The sequence below is a fragment of the Triticum dicoccoides genome, chromosome 6A, assembly GCF_002162155.2.
Source record: "Triticum dicoccoides isolate Atlit2015 ecotype Zavitan chromosome 6A, WEW_v2.0, whole genome shotgun sequence".
Taxonomy (NCBI): domain Eukaryota; kingdom Viridiplantae; phylum Streptophyta; class Magnoliopsida; order Poales; family Poaceae; genus Triticum; species Triticum dicoccoides.
Window position 1 is genome coordinate 84,460,239 of NC_041390.1, and position 9,925 is coordinate 84,470,163.

Sequence of the window (9,925 nt, forward strand, 5' to 3'; positions counted from 1 at the left end):
AGATCGAGGCATGAAATAGTTGCCCCAGCTAGTGTAGTAGTTTGGATTGTGTCTAATTATCCGAACCTTGCATGTTACCGACCCCTCTGGGGCTAGTACTCTGTTTGAATCAGTCTATGGGAACTGCTGCTATTTTTGTGTGCACGTCAATCATGTGAGAACCATCATAATTGTTGCCGAAACAGATGCGTCCTCACTAGTTTTTTCATGAATATGGCATGGTAAGACATAAGTTGTCATGGTTTATCATACAAGCAGTGTGTGTTTTGATGAAATAGAGCACTCGTTCGAGAACCGTGTGTCGACGTATACATAAGTACTTGTAAACATTGTTGGTGCTACCCCACTTGTAAGCAGTTGTGCAAAACACGGCACATTGGCTCAGCTCGCTTCAACACTAGGCTATCGACCAGCTAACAATCAACAATCTGCTGTCTGACATATAAGCAACTATGTATCTTGTTACAGTGGTTCATGCAGTTAATTCAGGCCACAATGTAATAAATTCCAAATGTTCACACGCTAGTCCAGCGCTCATGTGGAACACTCACATTAAACTCGTCTTCATAAAAAAATTGAAAAGCATAAGTTAAGCAATTTTATACATCTCAATGATTCATAGAACATAAAAAACATATACTTGAGGGTCGTCAGCATGTGGCAAAGACGGCATCGGGAGGCCGCATCTTGGCCACAATACCGCAGGGAGGAAGAAGGGGTTGGAGGCCCTCCCGAGCCGGCGCTCTCTCAGAGAGAACGGCACGGCCGCCGATCGGGACGCGCGGGCAACCGTTGGTCTCCTCCCTCGCCGCCGACGACAGCATGAACGATGCTTGCCCGGGTCGAGGTTGTCCAGTCGGATTTGTGACCAGCCGTGAGCTGAGAGAGAGTGTGGCCACCTATGTGTTGCTTAGATCTGGAGAGCACGAGAGAGTGAACGAGAGGAACCCTAGTAAAACAAGCGCTAAGGCTCCTGCTTTTATATATAGTGGAGTGATTTTGTTGTACCAGCTTCAAAAAATGCGCTCCTACGTGTACCCGCGAGTGGGTGTGAGAGAACTAGTGCGTGCGTGCACCGCTTCTCTTCGTGAGAGTACAATATACTATGCCCAAAGAATGTTCGCCGCAAGAGTAATAGTATAAGTGTGTGACGTGTGAGCTAAAATAAAATGTGCGCGTCGTCTTTTGTTTTTTATAAGTTCTGAGGGTAGGGTGTGAAGAGCACATATGTGCATGACATCTACCTGCAGATAGATGGTGGGTGCGACGTGCGAGTCTGCGAGATGACTCGGGAGAGTCGTGACTCGTGAGGGTGCGTGTGTGTGACAGAGGGGGGCACGTATCAATGCAATACATGTGTCCATAAATCATTATCCGACAAACGTTCGCCACAAGCCTTTTCCTGACGAACGCCGTAAGAACCGTTAGATCGGCATCCGACAGTGTCAGTTTTGCCATGTCATTTAACAGAACAACCACTCCTCCTACACACAAATCTTCCATGTGAGTGTTAGCAACTGTCGTATGCTCCCTCCATTCTGAAATGCAGTGCATATAGCTTTATTGAAAATTCGAACCTCGCAAACTTTTACCAAGATTTCGTGTACCAAATTGCACATGTAGAATACCATGTATATATCATTTCATTCATCTTCCAGAGGTAACTATAAGGATGGGTGAGGAGTCTACAAAGAAAGACCATCGTATCACCCGCAGCAATTTCAAGCATCCTTTAGTGTCGAGGAATATCATAGGAACTCTATATGATATGATTTTTATAGGTTTTTTTTCCTTTAGAGCCAATTGGTTCATAGGAATAGATTCATATACTCCACATTTCAAAGGAAATAAACATGATATCATTTCTATAGCTTGAGAGCCACTTGGTTCATATGAAGGGATTCCTATACTCCCTTAATTTCAAAGGAAAATAAACATTAGCATATATTCAATAGAAAAGTTCCTATGATATGAACCAAATTACATCTCTTTTCTAATCCCTCCTCATAGGAATTGAGATACATGTCATCTCTAGATTCAATAGAAAAGTTCCTATGATGTGAACCAAATGACATCTCTTTTCCAATCCCTACTCATAGGAATTGAGATGCTACATGTCATCTCTTTCCCTAAAACTTCCATGTATACATCTTCTATTCCTAAATAGATAGTACAACCCACTAGTAGCTTTTTCCAAAACATGTAGCTATGGCACAAGAACTATATAGTGTGCCAATAACTTTGAAAGATGGTCGCTGGATGAAGCTAACCCGACAGTGCAGAGATAGGAAAATCCGAGCACTACTGGCCATTGGATATCATCAACATTCCACCAGATCTGCCACATGTACAATTTAGAAGACTCCATGGTTGAACTTAAGCATAATGCACAAACCTCAAAACACAAGCACTTCTCCTTTGTTCTAGAATCTTCTGTATCATAATTGATTATTTATTTTCTAAATGAATTGCCATTATTTGTTTTTTACTTTATGATTTACAATGCACAACCCCATGAATCTTAACATTTTTATAAAACTAATTGACTTTGAATGAGATGAACTATAAGAACTAAACGAACATCTACATCATGCATATATGACTCAAAGCTTTACATGCTATAGTGTGTATTTATTCATAATTTGGTTTCGAAATCTCATGCGTTCAATACATGTGTACATTACTAGTTTTGAGTAGAGTAGAAAATTTCACGCGGCCCCGGGTATATCAAAATGTAGGGCCCATGCATCATTGCCTTTCGGTCAAACCTACGTCCACAATTTTTTGTATGTACTATATCTCCACTGGTCCCCGAACCCAAAATGCTGCCTCGTTCCCGTAAAACCAAGCGGCCCACACATATTTAAGGCGTCGACTCGAACCCGTTTACTACGACGTGGCCCCGCACACCGTAGTACTCCTACAAACCCTACCACCGCACTCATCATCTGTTTTCTTCAAGAGGACGAGGGAGAAGCTGATTTGTAGTGGAGGCGCTTTCAAAAAAAGGATTTGTAGTGGAGACCCCTACCCTAGGGTGCCCTAGGTAGCTGCTGCACGCATCATTGTTTTCTCTTTTCTTTATGCTCTTGCGCCCTAGAGTGAAATGATGGTTGCTTTGTCCGTCCAGCTTAATGCGGGAAAGGTGGGGCTTTGTGATTTGACCCCTCATCGCTCATTTTCTACTACTGCGGCGCTACGACTGGGGTGCCTCCAATTCCAACCGCTGCTTCGAACTGTAATTTGGTGCATCGCACGTGGAACAAGATGGTGGATGAGCCACATGTCGGCCAAAGGTGTCATGTTAAGTGTGTCGCCATTTCGTGTGCGGACTGACCCTGCTTGAGTTGCTACGCCAACATGACAGGAGCAGCCTACCACTTGGTTTTGCTCCTTGGTGAATCCTGACTATATTGATCTAAAAAGATATGTGCTGAACTACCCTCTCCGTCTTGGTTTTTTTATTTTTGGGCGTCTTGGTTTATAGGGCCTGCACGTAGTTCTAGGTCACCCATTTGACTAACTAAATATGAGTTACTATGTCACAAAAAGTATATCATTGGATTCTTAAGCGGATGTAGTTGTATTTAAAAGTCGAGGGCGGGGCTTTTCCTGCATGGTAGGCGGGGAAGTTCCGCCTAGTCGGTTCGACAGAGACGCGAGAAGACGAGGGAGTAGGTTGCTGCAAACGTAGGGCTGTGTGATTTGACAGCGAGTTACTGCTGGATAGATGGGGCCCCATGATTTGACTTGCCATTATCATATTAACTGCGGCGCTACGACCGGCGTGAGTCTCCCGATCCTGACCACCTCCATACATGTGCCTCTCCCAATGCTCCACCATGTAGTAGAGGCTGGCTCTTGCATGAGAGCCCACTTCTCCACTTTTTCCTTGCCTCTCTTTCCTCCACATATGCAAAAATGCCATGTAAAGCGCACTATTGTACTTACTTTTACTTGCTCCTATAGGTGCTTAAGCTTGCCACATAGGCATAAAGTCTGATGTGGCAAGTTAATCAAGAAGAGAGAGACTAGTTTGGTGACCCAAGGAAGAAACGGTGTTAAGCGCGTGTACCTAGGTGAAAAGACAATTTTGAGTCTATAGCTAATTAAATGAAGCAAACTTAGCAACACCATTTCATTGGAAGAGGTCACTCCTTGGCAAATGCAATAAATACTAGTACTCCCTGTGTCCCATAATATAAGAACGTTTTTGGCACTACACTAGTGTCAAAAACGTTCTTATATTATGGGACGGAGGGAGTACGAAGAAAGAGATAGAGAGGAGTAAAAAATACACTTATAGCCAACCTTATAGCCAACCTTGTTGTAGTATGAGTGACTAAGTGATGACTATGTATGACATGCCAACATCAGATAGCCTAACGCACCGTGTTAAATCTCCAAGGGTGCGACCGCGCGAGCGACGCGACGGTCGTGGTAGGCGCGACCATGATACGGGCTGCTGGCAGCCCTTGGATCTGAGATCAAATGGTCGCATGCTAAGTTGCTAAAAATTTGCAGAATAACCCTCCAGGATAGGCTATTCACCCATAGGTCTAGAATCACGCCATGCAACCGTTCGATCTCAGATCCAAGGACTCTCGGAAGCCCGTATCATGGGAGAATGGAAAGCCACTACCCTGCTGTTCGCACGCTGGCAGTTCGCTCCTAGTCAGGAATCGTCCCCGCACGTCCTTCAATACTACGACGGTTCGCTCCTAGTCGTCTCGTCCATTCACATTATGGTAGTTCCACTAATCCTAACCCTCTTCCCAAATCCATGGCGTCCCAAATCTCCACGATCGGCGGTGAGTACAAGGATAGAACCATCACCGGCGATGAGTTCGACGTCATCTACACCCGTTCTTCCGCGACGGTGAAAGGATGCCTTTCTCGCTTCAGACGCATGTTCGAAAACTCAGATGATGAGTGGGTCGTTGGGCTAGATGTTGAGTACACCACAGTCCTGGGACCAGAGAAGGATCTAAAGGACGAAGAGAGGAAGAAGCCCGCCGTGATCCAGGTTTGCGTACATAACGTTTGCTTGGTCTACCACATATGCCATGCCGACGTTGAGTGCCAGGATTTTAAGAACTTCCTCAAGGACAAAACAGTGAAATTCGTTACTGTAGACTTTAAGAACAACAAAGAAGTCCTGGGTCGGATAGGCCTCGTTGTAGTCAACCCATTCGACCTCCAGAAGAATCGGTTGGTGCCCTCTCGTCAGCCTTCAATGCTAACCCTGGCAGGAGCCATGGTTCATCCTTCGTACCGTAAACTGGAGAAACCTCATTACACGTTTCATCGTCATGCATGGCAGCGGAATGTACTAGATATAGACCACATCCACTATGCTGCAATGGATGGCTACCTTTGTTTCAATATCTACAAGGGTTGGATGAAAAGCAACAGCCAAGTGTGCGGTTCAAGCAAAGAAGTATCGGCCAAGAGGGAGAGGGACAAGGACGAAGTCGAGGATGTGGACGAGGACTCTGAGTAAGGTGGCAGTGTCGTTGCTCATGGTGGTTCTAAACTTCTAATGCAGTGTCTACTGGATTAGTTGCATAGTTTAATTTTAGGTGTGCTTAGTTTAATTTGAGGGGTGTGTTGTGCTGAGCCCCCAGCAGAACTATGTTATGTTTCTTCTCGTTACTTTAACTCTTCAGTATGTACATACTACTAGTATTTCTTTAATAGAATTTAGCACCCCAATTAAGCATGTACTAGCTTTTTTAATAGTACTATATGCATAATTTGGCGACGAGCGCTCTCTATATGTACCACCTTTTTTTTAATTTCAATTTTTGCTCCATGGCGCAATCCATCGATAGTACTACTGTACAAGTATACATTTTTAAAAGGCTAGAGTACTGTTCATCACATATATAGCCAGTTAAATTCTCAACCTAGAACGACGTGCATGCCATGTAGTAAACCGATATGAAGGAAGTATAGTAAAAATGAGGTGATTTTACCGAGCGATCGGTGGGGGAGCATGGCCTGTCATGCGGTCCCACGTGTCATGATGTACCAAGGCGATGCGCGTTTCCCTCTTGAGGCAGAAGCAATACTATGTGGTTTGAGATGATGGCGAACCGAAGTGTGAAATAATGGTTGCTTCGTCCGTCTGGGAAGGTGCGGCATTGTGATTTGACGTCTCATTGCTCATTACTAATACTGGGCCGGTACGAGTGGGGTGCGTCCCCCTACTGTTCTGCACTGTTATTTGGTGCTTCACACGTCGACCCGGTTGCTATATGTCCCACATGTCGGCGACAGGAAGTACAGAATTCATGAAAGGGACCATCAACGGAGGAGTATACTACAGAATTCATGAAAGGGAGCGACTTAGTTTTGGAAAAATCTGTTTTTACGGAGTACGTACCCACTAGGGTTTATAGGACTCATCTAAAAACATTCGTTTTTCTGTTTGATAAGTATCAATTCTACTATACTAGTAGTAGTACCATTACATGTTGGATTTCGAGGTGCGTTAGATCACCCGACGCAAGCAATGTCAAGAGGAAACTAACCAATGCATGTACAAGTTCATGGAAATTGAGTGGTCATTCATGCATTCATTCTAATTAATGCCTCGGTAAACATAACTTCTTGATAAAAACGAGCGTACTAATTACTTGTGCAAACTACGAAATTAATTCGACCACTCACCGTCTACCTTGGTTGGAGAGATTTTGAAATTGAGCCATAAACTGGAAAGGAGGGAGTAGTAACTTTTGTCTTGATTACTATTTGTGTCCTTGTATAGATGCAAAATGTATTTTTTATAGTGGCCTTGTATAAGTAAATGGAGGGAGTACTAACCAAAGTATGTATTAGGGACGAGGAGTAAATGGAGGGAGTAGTAAAATTTTCTCCTCGTGCTGCGAGCCACCGCGCGCGTGGGCGAGGGAGCGGGCGTAAAGGCGTACAGTACTACTACTACTACTACTTGTAAGCAAGCTTCACCTCATCCTACGAGCCGCCGCACCCGTGGGCGGGGGAGACGGCGTACTAAGCAAGCTTCTCCTCGTTCTGCGAGTTGATGGGACACATCAAAATTACTCCAGTGTATAGAGCCTTGCCTCTAATGTAGGCCCCACATGGTTTGCCTCTTTTTTAATTTAACATAACACGTCAAGTCGCAATTTGTTTGTTCACCCGTGGTAGACGATCCTCCCTCCACCAAGTGGACAACCAGTACACGTGCCAAATTACCACGTGGGCTGCCTTTTTCGTATAGAAATGAGCTCCACCGTGTACCCGCGCGGGTGTGGTTGGGAAAGAGACGGGAGTACGTGCGCCGTGCGTGCACCTCTTCTCTTCGTGCACGTCCCCCACCTACGTGGGTGTGTGTGAGAGAGATACAAACCTAGATATAATGCGCCGTCCATCCCCATGCCTCCGCCCAGTTCGACCACCAGTCACCACCACGCCCCACTCCTCCTCACCTTATCTCTCATCTTTCTCCCTCCATTTTTATATACAAGGGGCCACTATAAAAATTACAATTTGCAGATATACAAGGCCACTAACACTAATCGATGCAATATTAATGGTGTTTGCCTCGTGGTACTAGCAAAGGAGGACATTAATTATCCCTTGCATGCATGCGGGAGTTTGTAAAAAAATGCATCTTGATGTTCCGTGCAATGCACGGGCATCTTGCTAGTCCATGAAAACAACACATGGCAAAATTCCACGGCAAACGAGGGATTTGAATCTGTTGGGAGGGGCTGTTTGGATCTTGACTAGGGTAGCCAAAATATTGGTGACCCTTTTGTCCACCGGTGCCTTTGTCACCGATGAACGAGGAATGGCTCGGGTGCTCATGCTCTCATGCATCCTCCAGCGCGCATGTTGGAGACGAGCTCAGACGAGCTGTGTTTTTTGTCCCACAACGCCGCCCGAGCCGCCCGCAGACCGACCGGCGATCCACAAATTATGCCATCCAACCATAGTCGCACACATTATGACAGCAACTCAACCAACCGGACGAAATTCACGCAAACACGTAGACAAACTGATATTTCATATAAACAACGACGGAAACCATATAAAATACCAGATTTTCATACAAACATGACGGATTTCATTACATTCAAATGAACTATGTGGTGCTAGTTCTAGACAGCACAGGTATATGATACCTGGCCTAAATGGTCGCCCGCTGATCGATTTGTGTTCCTCATGTTCGGCAGCATGATCACCGGACTGCCGAGAGCCCCGGAGGTATATGCTTCAGCGCAAAGGACGACTCGCTTCCCCACTGCCCAACTGATATCATTGGCTGGTGCCGAAGATGATGGTGGCTAGCACCGGTTCGAGTTCATCACCGGCCACTACTTCACCATGGCCGGCACCGGCTCGAGTTCATCCTAACATTCCCCTCTTCCGTGGAGCCCATGCGGGGTCGACGAAGGTCCTCACAACAAAAGGATCCGGCAAGACACCTGCTGTGTACGCCGGCGTCGCCTCCGCGGTGGCCTTCATGGGACCCAAGCGGCGGCGGCCTCCCGTGTTCTACTTCTCCTCGATGATGGCGGTGGATGTGGAGGCGCTGGCCACCGACTCGTCGCTCTCTGCGCACCCGGCTTCTGTCGCTGCTTGCATGGCGCGGCCGTCGGCATGGGAGTCTCGGCCATAGAAACAGGAGACGCGGTACGAGGCAGCGGCGTGGACAGCAGCAACGACGCCCGTGCGCCGCTCCTCGTCGAGCTGGCCTGGAGAGGCGAGTTGCTGAACCGTGCGCCGACTTGGGTGGCAACTGGCTCCGTCGGGCGAGGGGAGGGAGGTGGATCAGCGAGCTGCATAGCTCATATCCGGCGGGCTACCTAGCCGGCTTGGATGCGGAATAACTACTCTTTGTAAGCCATTGTAAGAGTGGACAAAATGGTGGAGGAGATAGGGGAGCGGCGGAGGTGTGCGATTCTTAGCCGGCGTTTGGCCTCGTTTAAATAGGAGATTAAATAGACGGCAGATGGGAGGAGCTCGGCCGGCGTTGCGTTTAATGCCGGCCCGGTCATGAACGGGCGTGTGTCTAGAGTGGGTTTCTCGGCTTCCACACGGGCGGGTTTCATGGAGGCGTTTGAATGCGGCACGGAGGCGTGTTCAGCCGGGCGTGCCCAGAGTGGCGCCCTCGACTCTGACCTAGGACACCGCGCTGTTCTTCCACTGACGTGTGGGCTCTTTGGGTGCATGGCCTGCATGTCAGTGACCCAACGCAGGCATCGCACAACAGAGGAACCTTTGGTGGGCCACGGCGGTCAGAAGCGGGCATTTCATAAACCGATGATTGTTCATTGAGTGTGACGTCATCTTTTTCATGTAGATAAGCCTACTATGTTGATAGCCCATTCGATACATTGTGATTCATAAAGACCGCATTAAACACCAATGTTTTGCTTATCACAGATAAGATTGATTAATACCCGTAACAATCCATGTCCTTAACAAAGGGTGCATGCACGTATAGGTTGAGCGTGTGTCTTGCGTCGTGTGTTGTGTGCATACAGGTGTGCGAGTGTTGCGTGCGTGCAAGGGTATGTTTCAGTGTTGCATGCATGGGTGCGTACGTGCGCATGTTCGTGAGTGCATGTGTACGTGTCAATGTTGCACGCCAGCATGCGTGCGTGTGTACGTGTCAGTGTTGCACGCCTACATGCATGCATGTCTTGCGTGCGTGCATGTGTACGTGCGGGGTGAGGCTACATGTCAGTCGACTGACTTTTTCATCTCTGGTCATTAGATTTTCCAGCCGTTGGATACGAAATCAAGGGCCTCCAGTTTATCATCAAACTCCACCCCCCTGAGCCGCCAGCCACCAGCGGCCAAACCGCCAGCCCCCACCGCCCGCGGCCGGCCTGCCCTCCCCGAAACCACTCCCCACCACCGGTCCGCCGCCGCACCGGCCATCCCTCTA